At 44.2% G+C, this 18375-nt stretch overlaps 1 protein-coding gene across 5 annotated transcripts in view; it reads right to left on the bottom strand.

Annotated features, from left to right (window-relative positions):
• Window positions 1-18375, bottom strand: part of ARHGAP25 (Rho GTPase activating protein 25) — a 441995-nt gene that overhangs the window by 307256 nt on the left and 116364 nt on the right. The window contains exon 1 of one of the 5 annotated variants that reach the window (XM_078666648.1): window positions 122-170. The exons of the other annotated variants lie outside the window; for them this stretch is intronic. The gene's annotated coding sequence lies outside the window, so the exon portion shown is untranslated. Of the gene's footprint in view, window positions 1-121; window positions 171-18375 lie in introns of those variants that run through there. 5 annotated transcript variants of the gene reach the window in all.

Here is an 18375-nt window from a genome sequence, read left to right as displayed (position 1 = left end):
GCAGAATGCAATGGTTTCAGAATATCAATGCGGTCTAGTTTTGATTTTACTCGCGGCCTCTTTCCTCCTACAACATACACACATCCTGTCTATTCATGTCCCACTTGTGGGTTATTTTTACCAGCCTTGCTGTCTCCCTGTGTCCGTGTTGTCGTCGTTATCCTGTCGTCCTTCTCTCTCCCATTTCTTGCCTTTCCCCTCATACTTTGTGTCAAGAATGCTGGTAAAAACTATCCTCGGTTCCCATACAGATATGCCACATTTTGTATTTCACGCCCAGCCACTTTCAAAACACATTTCCTGCTGCTGCACGTAATGTTTTTTCATTGTGGTAGAGTCACCGCAGTGTTTCGCACACCTCAGCATCGAACCCCGGAGCGTGCGCGCGGCCGACGTCAGTCTGACGCGTGTCAGGAACTGGCACCCCCACTTCCTCTGCGAACACGCTGGTCCTAGGTGAACTGAAAAGAACACGCAATAATATTTGGCAATGATATAGTGCACATCCCACCTGAACTCTGCGACCTCAAACAATAGTTGTTACTGTTAGATAACTCCAGTATTCTTATTGTATCTACCTATGAAAGATGAAAGTCTAAATCAACCATCTTTGGATTTTAATATAACACCTGCAAGTTACAGAGAGAAAACAGGATTAGATGGAAAGTTGCACAAAGAAAAACAAAGGTGATCACTAGAAGTGATAGAACTAAGCTTAACCGCTGATGAACAAACCGTGTGCATTCCATTGTCGTGTTTTTTGTTGAATTAAAGAAGAGTTATAGCTCACCCCCCAAAAGTAGCAGGCAGCTATTGTGGGCCAAACTGGTAGGCCACCAGTGGCAGCTGCCGCCAAGTATCACGGGTAGGACGGGGGTGGGGGAGACAGGAAAATATATATTTTAAATGACTTACCTTGCTCCCGGACCGTGGCCTTGTCTCGCGTCATCCACTTCTGTTCCTGCTGGACGCTGGGAGTACAAGCAGGCTCCCTCAGCTAATTGTGACGCTGTTGTGATTGGTCTGAGTGCCGTGGTGCGGCGACCCGACAGGCAGCGGGAGCCTGTGCATGTTCCTCACCAGGCTGTGGGGGAACATGCGAAGTGCGCATGACTGTTTGGCATGGCGAAGACGGTCGGCCAAGCAGTCATGCCCACTTAAGTGCCCGGTACTCGTCCCCTTGCTGGCTGTGACACAGCCAAGCCCCACCCCTACCCCGTAAACCGTAAAAATTAGATGATAATAACCTAGTGTTATTATCATTTTATTTTTATTTAATCCACTCCTCAAAATGCCGTGGGGAGATGCTCCTCTGCCTTTAGGGGAGGAGCCGCCGCTGTAGGCCACACCACCCAAAAAGAAACACAAGCAGCATTATATGACCGCATAGATGTTACAGCGTGATTCCCCATGGTGTGCACACTAAATATCGACCACTGAATATTGAGAGGACCAAATATCGAATACAGAATATTAATAAAATATCAGCAGGTAAGTACGTCTAGGGGGAATATTTACAAGTTCCTTTCGCAACCGTAGTGTCACTTTTTTTGACACTCTGGTGGTGTAGACCCATTTTCAATATTTACAAGGTTTCGCTAAGCCACTTAGCGTGGCTTAACGCCACTTTGTAAATACGCCACAGTCCTCTGCGGCAAAGGGGCGAGCAATGAGTGTTGCAATGGGTGTTCCACTGCAACACCCATTGCTTTTTTACGCTGCCTCAGAATTACAAGGAGGTGTACATCTGAGGCACCGCCTAAAACTAACGCCATGCAAGAACAGGCGTTAGAATGGCCCACGAGGAGAAATATTTTATTTCTCCTCCTGCACATAGACAATCATTCTGGTGCAAGGGTGCTTACATTGGTGCTAGGCAGCTAACTTTAGTGACAGTGACAGGGAAGCAGAGGGGTGCACTGTATTGTAGTAAATATGACGCATCCCTGTGTTTTGAAAATGTCAGTACGCAGCGCTATCAGATTTGGCGCAGCTCCACGCTCCGACATTTTCTAGTAAATTTGCCCCTAGATTTTCTATACTTCACTCCACATAGATGTACCTATGCAGTAATTATATCTTCAAGCAAGGTGCATAGATGTGGAGTTAGGGACAATAAATCTATTCTTTCCTATTTGCGCTTACCTTTCAATATTTTGGCCCTGGAAACTGTGTCCTATTTAGTTTTGTTCTTGACCCTCAGCATCAGGATCTTACATGGCGGTATTCTGGGGGTCGATATTCAGTGCTGCAATCATTCCCCACCACCCCCTAGCTCAGCACCCATGCCTCATGATTGATTTTTTGAGTTTAGTTACATTTTAAAAATAAATGCTTGCGCTCCGGAACCTCATATGCTTTTATGTGCTATATTCTGTACAAAAAAAAGCAACCCACACCATCAATTTGCACCGTAGCTGCAATGAACAAGACTGCATATTTGTCCTGTGTGCATTTTAGCTACGATTTTATTAGACGCGATAATTGAAGGGTAAAATAGGCACTTGTGCAGAACCCTTTGTTGGGAATAGGAAGGCCTTTCAGGTGCCATCGAGGTAATATAAAGGAAGTGTTCAGTTCCACGAGTATAATGTAACCTTCCGCATTGTTCGGGGTTTTTTTCGCCACCTTGCAGGAGCAGACGTGTCTGTGCAGTTCAAAGTTCAAAGATTCAGCCTATTAGGCAGAGCTTCCCTCCTGCTTACTTAACACCTCCTGGGGCGTAGATCTTTACTGCCCCTGCAGCGTTTAGTGCTTCTGAACATGGAGCTGAGAGGTGCCAGTTTCCTCTAGTCTAGGAGCAAGTCTGAAGGCCCAGCTGAAGACAGCCTCCTGCTTGCCATTGCACTGGCCTTGCCTGTGTGGAAGCCCCAGGGCTCCTAAGCCCTCTCTACCCCCTCGACCGAATGGTGACTCCATCCACCAACATTTATTGCTTTTATTCATCTCTGACCACTGCTTCCTTGCAGAAGGCCCTTGCTCACTTTGCCACTGGATTCAAGGTAGCGTGGCTGATGATGGCTGATTAGCCAGAAACCGGTCCTAGGATGCTTGTTTCCGGTCCAGGGAAGACATGGCTTGGCAGTTCGGGCTGGACTGTTCCCATGAGGCACAGGGTCAGACTGATTTGCATATGGCCATGTCTGAACTGGGGTGGCGGAGTGAGCTAAAGAATGATGATGGATTAAACCCAGATCAGTTGACTGGGGGTGAGTGCTTGCAATGTTCAACACTCCGTCCATCATCCCCTTTGGTTTTTCCTTACAGAAGGCCAGCATCTCGCAAGCTCGATTGAAGGGCCTGATTTGTCCATTGTAAGTCTTTTGTGCCAGCAGGTTTCTGCACTGTCCTTTTGGGCAAGCCTACATGGAGTCTACCTATGAGAAATAGGGTCAGTAGTGATTTGCATAAGGCTGAAAAATGGCTTGGAAGGTGATGTAATGCCCTAAGTTTGCTAAGGTATACCTACATGTGGCTCCTGTGCGCACTGTACCACGTGATCAAAGCTATACCTCACTGACAAGGCCTAATAAGCCTGAAACCGGTCTGGGTTTGCCTCCTTTCCTCTGTGGGTTGGGCATTGTCTGGTAATTTGGGATGAGCTGTACCCATGAGAAGCAGGGTCAATGCTGATTTACATACGGTAGGCCTCTGTCTAAAGGTAGGTGAAGAAAGTTGGGTTGTAATGCTATACAGAGCGATTGCCAGTGGTTTAGGCTATATGCAAACATTCCTCCCATCACCTTCTGTGTGCTTGGTGCTTATAACAATTCTTATTTGCAACGCTGAAATGGCCTTTATGGCCATATCTGGTGTTTATAGTTTGCTACAGAATATCAGTATCACCTGTTGGCGTTGCAGCTTTTGTACTTTGTTTCTGATATATTTTGCCTGGGCCTCAGCAGTGGTAGACTACTCCTAGAAAGGGATGTTGTATAGGACAGCCATAGATTGATAATTGTAAAATAGGGCTGGATTTGTGGAATCTACCAGTGGTGAAAAATGTGAAAAGGCGAACACTTACCCATGGAGCATTTTATTTTCCTTGTAGTTTCTCAATGTCTCAGATAGCAAAATATAGGATCAGTTAAAGCCCATTTGGAATCCAGGTTAACATATTCTTTCCTTCTGGACAGAAAAGAGAGAATATGCGTCTGTGTATATATGTGTGTGTGTGTGTCTTCCTAGTGCTGCTAAACTTTGACTAAGCCAGGCAACACCATCCCTGTGAGAATCATGGCACTAAGAAGATTGGCCCCATAATGTGTTTAGGTATTTTAAAGCAAGTGTAAAATGTAGTTGCATGTATTTGTGCGTAAATGTGTGCATGTGTGTGTGCACATGTGTGTGTGTGTTTTTACCAGCATTTGCAGCACGTGGCCTGTTGCAGCACATGGCCTGTTGGGGGATGCCAATGTTGTGACTGGTACCTCCCTCACCACCAACCCACATAACGCACTGAACTCTTTGCAGCTTAGGCAAAGTGTATGCATGAAGGTACAAAATCAGCCCAGGACCTGCTCTGTATGTCGGTTGAGGGAGATCTGTCTGGAAACATGAGGAATTAAGCTAACCCCTGCGGTGTCTCAGAGGTCACTCCATGACAACGATGACACTCAGTTCCCAAGCTGGATAAGTAGTCAGTCTCTCCAACCACTTCCTCTGTCTGCGCTGACGTATTATGGCCTTAAACAGACCCTCCTCAAAAGCAGAAGCAAAGAAAATGCAGAGGAACAACCACAAACTTCCCTCTCCAGTGGGCAAACTACCTGTTCTTTGGTGTACCGTAATACCAAACTTGCAGTCCAGAAGTGCCCTAGAAAGCTGTAGTCATCTGGCAACTGGAGCTAAAACCAGAAACGGAATCACCCCTACATGCAAATAATCCCTTATTTGCTGTGAATGCCAAACTGTCTTTCTTAAGACCCTATGCTTTCCCCATAAACATACCCATGGAAATCCCCAAATACCACAGCATGTCATCTAAAAGCTAGGATCACTCCACTTTGCAAGACTGCTTAATTTGTGCAGGTGTTTGGAGGTGATGCGCACCAGCATTTCTTTTTGGGGGATCAAGACATATTTTTCACCATCAGACTTGGCCCCAGAGCAGTAGACCTACAGGGAGGAGAGGGAGAATGAAGGATTAAAATAGTGACAAAGGGAGAAAGTGTCCTTCAAGAGTGTAATAAAGGAACATAAAGTGTAGAGCAACTTTGGTGGCCAGCAACCTGCGAATTTGTCACTACCACTGATGGGCTCCTGAGAAAAACATTTTAAAATAGTCTCTGTATTAATATAGTTAATAACATAAGTGCAGGCTACGCAGTGCTCCAGTGTGACAAACAAATACAAATTATAGACGTAAGACACACAAAAACAAAAGTTCACTGATTGTATGTATTACAAAAGAAAAAACACATGTGTGTATCACATCACAACATTTGAACCAATTGTTAATTAAAACAACCAAGTGAAACAAATGTCGATGTTTCCACTCCTATTGAGTCTCGGTCTCCACAGGAGAATAGTAATCGGACGTATTACTTGCAAGGTTTGGGAAGACAGAAACCAAAACCAATTGTCAGTCTATATCCACTTAATGCTTCTGTGTATAATTTGCATTTGTGTCTCACACTGGAACACTGCGTCGCCAGCACTTATGTTGTTAACTATATTATTATCTGCATATATAATTCTTTGAAAAATAATACAAAAAATAAGCAGAGAAGCCATTGTCAGCAATTTTTGATCAATTTATTGCACTTGCTTTTGTATGAAAGACTACCACAGTGTGTATGTACCCCTTGGGGTCTATGAGTAACTACTACATTTAATGGCGGCTTCCCTAAATGGATGGAAGAGGGTTGCTCATTCTTCTGAAAAGAGTCCACAGTAGACGCTGCTTGCATATAAATAGTATTGACCCTGGTCCACGTGGGCAGAGAAGGGGATGTACTTGTAATAATATACCGGGCGTCTACCAGCCATCAGAAGCCCAGAGAACCCCATTGTCTTCAATATAGTGCCCAACATACCAATGTTCTGATTTCCTGTAAAATACCTTGCCATCGAATTAAAATGCAAGCACGTTCCTATAAACTCTACCCTACATCTAGAACTGGCAGGAAGCAACTATTTTCTACTGATTTCCTCCAAGACATGGTGCTATGTCAGCCCCTTCTCTCACTGGCATTGCTATCTTTTGTGTTCCAGCACCTCATATTAGAGCATATGGCAGGTTACTGTCTAGAGTGTCATAGTGGGTGAAAAAGGATGGTCTGGAATGCGGCCTGAGTGATCACCAAGAGCTCAGATTAATACAAGCACTCCTTCCCCCACCTTGCTGATTGTTGCATTGATTTCCTTCAAAAGCCTGGTGCCATGTCAACCCCTTCTCTCATTCAATCTAAGTGTGCAGGTGTCTTTAATGTTTTAACATGGGTTTATGTCAGAATATCAGTAACACAAATTCGGTTTGAATTAAACATTGTGGCCTAAATACTGTTTATAGAAACATTGCTCTGTTTGGTGCAGGGCTGGAAAGGCAACAATTTACTCTGGGATCACATAGATTAGGGCTCAAGGGATGGCAACAGAAAGGGGAGTGTAGTCGCGAGAGGTAGAGTCACAAGGAGCAGAGTCTGACAATCAACATCCAGATGTATTACTTAATTGGTCACAAAGAGGCCGCATTTTAAAATACCTTATGGGTTAATATACCTGCTGCAGAGATCTTTGTATACCCAGCAACTTCCAAGGTATGATAACAGTCAAGATAACTCTGTTGGTTAATGCACTTGCTGGAGACATCGGTGTGCAATTTTGTTACAGGTTTGATGTATCACAAATTAGCATAGAGGGTTAATGTGCCTGTTGCAAAGCCTGGTGTGTAACTTGCACGTCAAAGATTTGCATGTTATGCAGAGCACTTAGTGGGTTTCTCATTTTGCTGCAGGGACCTGTGTGTTACCTGCAGGTCACACGTTATAATCCTCATAAGTTAGTTCAGTAAATGATAACCAACATCAATGAGCTACATGCAAATTACAAGGAATAAGTGTAGACCTGCCTGCTTTTTTCAATATTTCTTTAGTATAAGGGTGCTAAAAAGAGTTTATTTGGGAAGTAACAAAGACGTATTAGTAAGTGCTATTTATTTAAAAAGATATGAATGTAAATAATCATACAGACCAGTATAGTTGTACTTTTTACAGTGTATACATATTTCATACACACAGAGCTTAAAAACCTAAACACCTGCCTCAAAATCGTAGTTTAGCTTAAGCACCTGTTAATTGACAAGCTAAGTGTTTTTCTCTGTGATGGCATAGGCATCAAGATGTTAAAGCTCCAGCTAGTCCCAAGCTTGGATGAAACTGGCAAAAAAGTAGTGCTGATAGCCCCTGAAGTGAGGCATGTTTGTTGGGCCCAGTTGGAGCTGAGATTATGAGATCTCATTCACCTCTGGGAGTTTTAACAAACGGAGAGCTGGCCAGGGTCCGGGATCCAGCTCAATAATAGTTTCCTCATCTGGAATCCAAAAGGATCCTGTGGTGTTCTGAACCTTCATGTCATCCACAGTCTATGTTCTGGAATGTGGGGAAGGTTGCCAGGCACTGAGTTTAGAACCATACATTTTGTCAGTTAGCTCCAGCCTGTTGCTGGATGGGGTCTCTGTAATCCTGTGTCTTGAATAAACATAATTTCTCTCCTGAACTATGCCTCTACGCTGTTACTTGAGGGATCTAACTTCTACATTTTGGCGACGATTTACCTACGCTGCACACTAGATTATGAGAGACCATAACACCCTTGAAGATATCACAAAGAAACAACTGAAGCCTACCTTTCAACCTCTGACCCGTATCTTCAAAAGCGGGACCACCCATCGATTTTCTACTGCATCTCTCCGGTCTCCAAAACTTTGCATGTTTGGTCTGCTACCTCGATCTTCACTCATCAGCCTGAAGGGCAACAAGTAAGGAGGAAAAACCATTTCTGTTAAATTCCTCTCACGCTCATAAAACATTGGCCCTCGGGGTGGTGGTCTTGGCAAATTTGGGAGATATCCAGACAGCTGGGGACCCCCGATTTGTTCTCTGAGCAACATCCTTGGCACGTGCAGAGGGGCCCTCTCGAGCTTACACGGGCTCAATCCTCCACGAGCATTGCTGCATTTCACAGCATCAGCTACCTGGCGCCACTCCCGTCACGTCATCACGTCACATGCAGCCATCTTGAGAGCCTAAAGCCTATCAACATAGCAACAAGTTAATTGCTCGGCATGGTGATGCGCACAGCCACATTTACGGAGCATCTTCACGTTGTGAGTCGCCATTTTAAGAAACTATGCAGCTGCCATAGCAACGATACGCTTCGCATCTATGTTCATACTTTGCTGTTTCGCCTGTGATCTGTCTCCATAACGATGGCTGTTTCCCTACCTCACGGGTGTGTGACTTCTACGCTGATGCACACAGCTTATTTGATGGGCTTGTCTTCTCTGTTGTGCACAGCCTACTGCTTTGTTACAGTGCACATTTTGGAAATTCCTTTCGCTGATGTGCACAGCCTCGCTTATTTGGTATTCAGTGTTTGTTTATATTGTACCCACATTTCTCGCTTGTTCGCACAGCTTGTTTATTCACACAGCGCTTCTACTTCTATACACAATTGCTCTTCTATTGAGTAAGGTTTTCTTCATCCTTCATCCTCTTGACAATACTTGTGCTGTACCTGCCTATTGATTTGTACACTTCTACGATTTTAGGTGTGAACCTTTGGTTTTCTACATTGAAAATTCACTATGCAAAATGTTACAACACCTCCGTTTTTTTTAACCTCTCCAGGTGATCCCCCACTTCCCTGGAAAAAATGAAAAAAGGTGTTTGCACATTATGCTCGGGTTTGTGGTACCTCCTTAAGCGCAGAGAGGGGGACCTCTCTCCTGATGCATTGTTTGGGATCAGAGGGCCTAGAAGTCTTTGAACACCTCCCTTAGCTCTCCCATAGTGACTCTGCTACTCTTAATGAGTATGAAATTTGCATTAAAAAGCTGGACTAACACTACCTCCCCAAAATAAGTACTGTTCTTGAGTGGTATCATTTTGGAAGAAGGATGCAAAGGCAAGAAGGGGTGATCATATAGTAACTAGGTTGCTTTTGGGGCACAATTGATTTTAAACAGAGGGTCATCCCAGGGAAAATCTACGTCTCGATGAAAGATGACTCACTCATTAGTTGGCTTCATCAAAGCGATCTGCATGTATTTCTTGACCCCAATGAGAATCCTCCTGTGCATTCAAAAGAACTACCACCTGTGAGGGTGGTTGATGATACTGTTCAAGATTGGATCAAAGATTTCCCTGCAGTTTTTGCTAGTGACCTAGGTTGCTTTAAAAACTATGTACATCGTATAGGAATTAAGCCAAATGTTGTTCCAAAAGTTGCCAAAGTGAGAAATGTGCCTCTGTTGGTAAAAAAAGAGCATGAAATCTGAGTTGGAGAAGCTCCTGGCCAAGGGTATCATCCAGGAAGTCGAAGCAACAGAGTGGGTCTCTCCGGTTGTTATGGTCCGCAAGGCCAATGGTGAGGCCCGGCTCTGTGTGGACTTGAGAGAACTCAACAGAGCGGTTATTGTTGACCACTACCCTTTACCCAACATAACTGAAATGTAGTGCTCACTTGAAGGGGCAAAGCATTTTTCCTCCTTGGATCTAACCTCTGCCTACCACCAGGTCAAGCTTCATTCTTCCTCTCAAGATCTCACAGCCTTCGTAACACCGTGTGGGACCTTTAAGTTTCCGAGAATGCTCTTTGGGCTCATTTCTGCCACCTCTGTTTTTCAGAGGGTGATGGAAAGCATTCTTGGAGGTCTTCAGGGTGTCAAGGTATACCAAGATGACGTGCTCATCTTTGATGTTGATCTGAAGCAACATGATACAAGGCTGAGGTCTGTGTTGAAGAAGTTGCAGGGGGCTGGCCTCACTCTTAGAGCAGACAAATGTAAATTGAATGTCAAGGAGATAGAGTATCCTGGTCATTTTGTGTCAGCCGCAGGTATCAAGCTGAAGGCAGTGCTGGTGAACTCCATCCACATTTTGCATGCCCTGTCAATTAAGGATGAGCTGGTGAAGTTCCTGGGTAAGGCTGAGTTTTACCACACATGTGTTCCTAATTTTGCAGGGAAGACCTCGAGTCTAAGGTCTTTACTAAAGAAGGGCATTGAGTATGTTTGGTCCAAGGACTGTGAGGAGGAGTTTCTTTGCATCAAGAAGCACCTCAATGATGCACAGTGTCTGAGTAGCTTTGACCCCACGAAGATGTCCTACGTTATGACTGATGCTAGTTCGAAAGGTCCGGGGGCTGTCCTGTTACAAAAAGTTGATGGTGGTGAAAAAACAGTTTTGTTTATTTCCAGACCCTTGAAGGGCGCTGAGTGCAACTATTCGGTAGTAGAAAAGGAGGCTTTGGGGGTGTTCTGGGCAGTACGCAAATTAAGGAAGTTTTTGTGGGGGAAGAGATTCAAAATACTTTCTGACCACAAACCTCTTAAGGAAGTTTTCTCCAAGAAGGGCATAGATTTTGTCTCCCACTGCATACGGAACTGGGTGGTGGGTCTGCAGGAGTTTGACTTTGACATCCCATACTTACCAGCTCTACTAACAATGTTTTGGCGGGCTGTCTATCAAGACTTGGCTGCGGAGATGATGAGGCGTTGGATAATGTTGGGTGGTTTGGTGAGGAGGACTTAGAGGAAGAGGTCAATGTGTGTTCGATGGGAAACGACCTTTATAACGCAGACATTACATCGCACTACCTTTACATATCAGTCAAGTCAAGTCAAGTCAAAGAATCTTTATTCGGTGATTAAAAAACACCATAAAAGCACACTCATATATACATAGTAAAAAATCATTAAACATTTCAAGGTTCTTTGTACAGTGAATTTGCAAAACATAAATATAACAATTTAGTCCTATTTAACGCTTAAAGGTTAAGATAAAAACAATTCAGACTTCTCCTTTGGTGAGCCTTAAGCGCAATGCTACCTTAATAAAATTCATGATGCTACACAGTATTAATGGTTCCGCAGCTTTCTGTAAAAATACTAGTGCATCCCTAGCGTGGACCAAGTTAGCTTTCTTCAAGAGGTTTACCAGGTATCTGCGTCTGGGCATTGAGTAAAAGGGGCAGAGTAAAACAAAGTGAAGGGAGTCCTGCGGAGACCTGTTGTCGCAGCCGCAGGGCCCCTTCTCTTCTATTGATGTAGCAAATCCCGCTGGTGATGTCAACATAAATGGGAGTAGGTTTAATCTGAAACGGCACATCGAGAACCTATCCTGTGCATTATACATAAGGTACAAGTATGGCTCCATACCATCCACACTCTTCACTAGGTGATGGGCCCTCACTGTCTTTTTACACCCTTCAGCCTCATCTCTGCGTAGGTTTTTCCGCTCAAGAAAAATTCTCCCAACATGCAGTTTATTCTGGGCTACAATGGTTGTAGGATGAATAAAAAGGTTCCCAAAACCTAGCTCCTCGAGGGTTTTCTTCACATAAAGGAGCCAGGGGATACGCATACACTTGTCCCTCTCTAAACAGTCCGATAGGATTTCTCTACTCAGTGCCGCATCAGGGTTGACCCAAATTTTTAACCAAGCAATAATGGGCCTCAATTTTATCAGATCTTCAATATATGGTCTCCCTAACTCCCTGTGGGCGATCAAACCAGCAGTACTTTGTGGTACCCTCAAGAGTGATTTCAGACATTTATTTTCTTCTTGTTGGATACTAGTGGTATTGACAAAGCCCCATACTTCTGCCCCATAGATTACCTTGGAGCATGATACAGAGCTATACAGATTTAGCACCTGTTCCGGGGACCATCTCCCTAGCCTCCTGCCATAGCTAGCAATTGCCCCGTTAGATGCAATCATTTTACCACATCGTTCCTCCACCAAGGTATCAAACCGCAGGGCACCATCAAATGTTACACCAAGATAGGGAAATGTTTTAACCTCTTCCACGATGTGGCTCCCTATTGTATATGTGTATTTAGCAGTGGTTTTTTTCCCCGCCACGAGCACATAAGATTTACTCAAATTAACAGAAAGGTCCAAGTCACCCATGAACTTAACAAATCCATCAATCAGGGTTTGTAAGCTCCTTGGTGTGCGTGCGATCAGTACCGCGTCATCTGCATAAAGCAGAACAGGAATGTGACGCGACCCAACCCTTGGGCAATCTACCTTTAGACCTAACAAAAACTGCTCCAGATTATTTATGTAAAGGGAAAACAAAAAGGGAGCAAGAATGCAGCCTTGTCTGACTCCACTCATACAAGGAAAAGAACTAGTCAGTCCCCCCTCCCTATTAAAACGGACCTTAGCGGTGGTATCGCTGTGCAGTTCCCTCAATATATTAATTAAACCACTCTCTATCCCCATACTAAACATCATGCCCCACAATTTTTCCCTATTGACATGATCGAATGCTGCTGCCAGGTCCATGAAACCCATATAAACGGATTCATCGCTAGCCATAGTATACTTGGCAGTCAGCATATAGAGGTTCAGGCACTGGTCACTAGTGGACCTCCCTGCCCTGAATCCGTATTGAGTGTCCGAGAGGATGTTATTTTCCTCGGTCCATTCAGACAGTCTATTAAGAATTGCCCTCCCAGAAGTTTTGCCGACACGTCAATCAGGGAAATCGGGCGGTAGCACTTTGGGTCATCCCTGTTGCCCTTTTTGAAAATCGGCACAATTACTGCCGTGGACCAAGACGGAGGTAGGCCATAGATAATGGCAGTATTAATAACCCTTGTCATTAGGGGAGCCTAGAGTTCAATGTTACTCAGGAACAGATCTGGGGGGATTCCATCAGGCCCCGGCGCTTTATTTTTAGACAGGCCCTCAATCCCTGCAGTGATCTCCTTGATGGAGAATTCTACCAATGAAGCCTCAGTTGGATTGGTCGGTAGCTCTACGGCAGAACCAGGCTCGTGATTATATAGGCTCCTATAATGGGTAACCCACTGCTCTGGGAGAATGTTGGCCCCTAAATCCGGAGTATCTTTTTCCTGGAAAGTTGGGTTATTAATTATTTTCCAGAAACCTGCTAGATCCTTTCTTTCCCCTGCTTCTCGTAAATCTGCCCACGCTTCCGCCTGCAAGGCGAGTTTCCTCCTCTTGATCTCCTTTTTATACCTTTCTCTGCACTCCTTAACTTTGTAGGGAACCCTTGGTTTAGTTTTAAGGCAGCTTTTCAGCTCTCTTAAAGCTTTGGAGCAATCTTTGTTGAACCATCGGGGATTCCCGTGGTTCGTGAGTGGCATACTGGTCTTGAGTAGGCCATCGACCAGATTAGCAATCTGGTCGAAAGCTTCCATAATCCTTGATCCCTGGACTTCTATGTCCAGACAATCATTAATTGCAAGCTTGCCTGCATCCACCAGGCCCCTATAAAACTTTTCCCCATCTATTTTAGCCCATTTTATTCTCCTGCCCTGGTCTGTTGCTCTCTCTGTGAAGGTGCGTTGAACTCTATTACTTAGACCCGCCCTGTATCTCAGCTCCAAGACAAGAGGATTATGGTCGCTGAAGCCGCTCCAATCTATCCCTACACTGGTTACCTCATGAGTTAGTGACCTTGAAACCAGAATGTAATCTATGAAGGAAGAGCAACCCCTACCCTTAAATGTAGGTGGCAATGTGCCATCCTCCTGCGTCCCTACCATGTTAATGGTGTGTTCAAGGTCATACTTAAGCCGTAACGTTCTAAAAGCTAAACCTAACGGCGTATGAGAGAAGTGCGGTCCCTTCTCTATGGGGCATCGGGACCAATCTGTATTTATTTGGACCAGTACCGGGCACAAGTGGCAATTATAATCTCCCATCACCACCAACCCATATGATTGCCCCTTTTTTTGACCTGTTATGACCTCGCCCATCCTATTGTCTAATTCCGTGACAAGAGAGGTGTTAGGTCCCGCCATCACATTGTTGTAGAGATTTACTGCAACAAATCTGAGACCTTTCCCAGAAAACCTTACTGCCTGAATCCTGTGGGAATTCCACTCAAGACTAGTAAAACTTCCCGGGAGGCCCAGATCTACATAAATGGCTAACCCTCCCATGGCTCTCCCTGACCTTGTTTTTTGAGCGGGTACAAAGAAACACTTGTACCCTTGCAGATGAAAGTTATTCTCCTGGGCCCAGGTCTCCTGCAGACAAATTACATGGAATTTTCTAATATAGTCTAGCCACTCTTTGTTATTAAATTTTCCTGCCAGGCCAGCTATATTCCATGAGATGATTTTTATTGCCTCACACACCTGAACCCCTCCTCCCTGGTGCCCTCCTAGTGATTCACACCCTTGTATTTCCCCTTCCGGTCCCTGTGTGTCCTCTATACATACAATTTCTGCAACCCTAAGTTCATCCAGCACATGCATTTGCTTTGCCACATGGCTGTGCTTCTTCAACCCTTATACATATCAGTCATTATATCGCAACATCCTTTACATCGCATGTCATTACAACGCAACCATTACATTGCATGTCATTACAATGCATGTCATTACAACGCATGTCACTACAACGCAGACATTACATCGCAAGTCGTTACAATGCATACCATTACAACGCATAGAACCCTTACACTATCCGACACTTAGCCTTCTGTTGCATTCACTGGAGTTAGAATAGTAATTTTTTACCCCTACACTATCCAACACTTATCCTACTGTTGCACTCACTGGAGTTAGAATAGTAATTTTTACCCCTACACTATACAACACTTACCCTACTGTTGCACTCACTGGAGTTAGATTAATAATTATTACCCCTACACTATCCAACACTTACCTTAAATGCAATGCAATGGAATGCATTGTAATGGTATGCTTTATAAAGGTATAATGTGATGTAATGGAATGCGTTGTAAGGGTATTTTCTGAAAATGCGATGTAATGGCATGCGATGTAAAAGAATGAGTTGTAAAGGATGTTGCGATGTAAAAACTGCGTTGTAAAGGCATGCATTGTAAATGTATGCATTGGAACGTCATACATTCGTGTTGGATCATTGAAAGTGTGATTTCCGAAAGCGAAAGGAGGGAACACCTTGTGTGTGATGTGGATGTACAGAAGGTCATCACTATGGTGCGTGGAGAAGTGTGGCTCAATGGTTAGAGCGGCAGACCCTGATGCAGAGGTCTAGCCCGGGACCAGGGTTCAATTCCCCGCCTCGGCGGGTCTTGGGCTCAAAAATTCCACGGACCTGATAATTCTTGCCTCTGTGCCTATTCCAATCATGGAGTCCCACTCTGCAACTCTGGGCAATAGCTTGCTTAATCTCCATAACGGCCCCCACAACGCTAAGGATGCCTGGCCTCCACCTTGGGGGTGCCCAGGAGTGGACACCTCACAGGGAAAGCCAGGATGGGTTCCACAGCGGTATTCGTACAAGCGCCTTGAGACCCTTGCGGGTGAGTAGTGCGCTATACAAGTATCAATTTACAATTTACATATGGTGAAAGAAAGTTGGTGTAAAAAGAAGGACTGTGAGGAGGTGCTCAGAGGGTTTTGGCATGTTAAGGTAGATTTGGCTGTTGTGGATGAACTCCTCATGCGTTGTAGCAAGCTTATTCCGCCACTTGCTCTGAGGGATGAGTTAGTCAAAAGTGCTCATGCATCACACGTGGGCAATGCCAAGACCAAGGAAAGAACCAGGGAGGCATAATGGTGACCTGCCATGGATGTACATGTTGAATGATTGTGGCATGAGTCTGCAGAAAGCGCAGGCTGCAACAAAATTCCCAAGTGCAGGACACAGCCTATGGTTATTAGAGATCAGGTTGCTGGTCCATGGACTGACATTTCGATAGACATTTTGGGTCCTGTGAAACTAAGATCTCAAGATCGCTATGTCATTGTGTGCATAGACATGTTTTCTTGAGGGCCTCAGATCAAGTTTGTGAATTCTGTGAAGTCCGGCGTTGTGATTGAGTTTCTAAAAGAGCTTTTCGAACATGATGGTTTTCCGCTGACGTCTGACAATGGTGTTCAATTCACCTCGGCTGTCATGGAAGAATTTCTGGCCTCTAAGGGGATTAAGCACAAGAAGGCTTGCCTGTGCCATCCACAAAGTAATGGTGTTGTGGAAAGGTTCATCAAGGTGCTTAAGAAGGCTACGCAACAAGCCACTTCTAGTGGTGAAAGTTGGGACTTGGCTGTGAGATAAAAAAGATCGAGAGTATTGTTTCATATCTCATTCTACAACTGGTCAGGCCCCCTTACGTTTGTTTAAAGGGAGGATGGCGAATGTGGAGATGGGACCATCATGGGTATGTTCCAAGAGAGCGTTGGTGGATAACAAGGTGGGTAGTACATAGGGCTGGAGAGAAAGAGAGAGAGATGTAATGAGTAAGAGCAAGGTCTGGTATGATGAAAGAAGGGCGATGAAGAACACAGTGATCAACGTTGGTGACTGGGTCATAAAATTAAATCTACCAGGAAAGGTTGGGATGATCTAAATTCAGTCAACCCTTTCAGGTGATCCAGGTTTTCAGAAATGCCATAAAGACCAGTGATCAAAGAATTTGGAATCTGGGCAGAGTGGCGAAGTGTTGTGTTGGATCTTCCTTTGGTTCTGCCGCTAGCACTGATCGAGTGCCATCCAATTCAGATGCAGGGGAACCTGTAGCATCTGATGGGGGGGTCTAGGCCACGTTGCTTAAGGTGTATCCCTCGCCGCTTACAAGATTGTGTTCCTTAAGTTTGTCTGACATGCATTGTCCTCATGCACAAAATTGTCTTAGTTTGGTTCCTTTCTTAACAGTATTCTCTGTGTTTTGTTCATTTTGTACAAACTCCTCTTTGGGATGTAAGGGGGGGAGATGTGGTGTTCTGAACCTTCATGTCATCCACAGTCTATGTTGTGGAATGTGGGGAAGGTTGCCAGGCACTGAGTTTAAAACCATAAGTTTTGTCAGTTAGCTCCAGCCTGTGGCTGGATGGGGTCTCTGTATTCCTGTGTCTTGAATAAACGTCAGTTCTCTCCTGAACTACGCCGCTTCGCTGTTACTTGAGGGAACTAACTTCTACAGTTCCCCATATTACCATTTCAGAATGGGTTTACATTTTCTATTGAAACTTCTGTACTCTGGTAGTTGAGAAAGAACAAGTCTGAACAGGAAATGTACTAATGTCTGGATGAAACAATTACACCAAGTATACACTCACAACCTCAAATTGACTCCTCTTCAGATTGTTGTAAGTTTTTTGCTCTATTTGGCTAAACAATGAGCTTTTTAAAAAGAGCTCTAAACTTGTGATTTTTAATGCTCCGGGAAATATTTGTTTACCTAGGTCTACAGGGTCATGTATAGAACTAAGCCCACACAAACCCCATTTTAATGTAAGTGTCAAACAACAGAAATAAGTCAGAGTAGTAGCAGCCTTAATGCACTCAATAATCAAAAGTAATCAACATACAATAAACTCAGCATGATAAATCAACAATTTTCACAGCAATGTGTGCAAAGGATGAGAGGCCCTGCAAACCTACTGCGACTTGACACGAAGAGAGAATATCCAGACAATGATCTGGAATAACCCAATGCACTACGAAAGGCGTCGAAGACGCTTCAACAATTATAAACTGTAGTCATAAATATAATTATTAGCTCAATATATCATAATCAGAACAGCATCAAATGAAACATAAATAGTGCACAAAAGTCAATCACACAATAGCACGTCTTGGTGTCTTGTATCCGAAGAAGTTTAATTCACATTCTTCAAGATGAGATTTGTAGAACATATATGTGGTGCTTCACAGCAGCATCCAAACGTTTAAAAATCCCAATGCATTTCGGGCAAAACGGGATAGCCCTTCATCAGGGGAATCTATCAACGAAAAACGTAATCTTAGTCATGGACTATAATGTTACATTAATGAGAGATGTCAAGCAGAGCAAAAAGGTCTTGCCTGATGGATTTCAAACACAGAAATAAAGCTAGTATTAAAGATGCCAATCAGGAAAAAAATGGATGGCTAGTACCTTTCAGAAAGGTCACTAGTCCTTGGCACAATTACCATTTACTATCCTACTGCTCATTTATATGCTGATATCTTTAATTGTGTAGGAGAATCAACCAGTAGTTCCCTTGGCAGGACCACTTTTTTAGATATCGCTCACTAACAGAGTTCTACACTGGTGTGTGTGATAGGGGGTACTAAGTGGGAGCCCTTTGATAACTGGTGACCACCTTCTCCATAATCAGGCCATGACATCAAAAGTGGCTAGTGGTAGCTGATCCAGTTGTAAGGAACAAATCTTTTTATCTGTGCCCATTGTAGA

Source organism: Lissotriton helveticus, chromosome 11 (assembly GCF_964261635.1).
Source record: "Lissotriton helveticus chromosome 11, aLisHel1.1, whole genome shotgun sequence".
Lineage (NCBI taxonomy): Eukaryota > Metazoa > Chordata > Amphibia > Caudata > Salamandridae > Lissotriton > Lissotriton helveticus.
The sequence above is the reverse complement of the archived record's forward strand: the minus strand, read 5'-3'. Positions and strand labels throughout refer to the sequence as shown.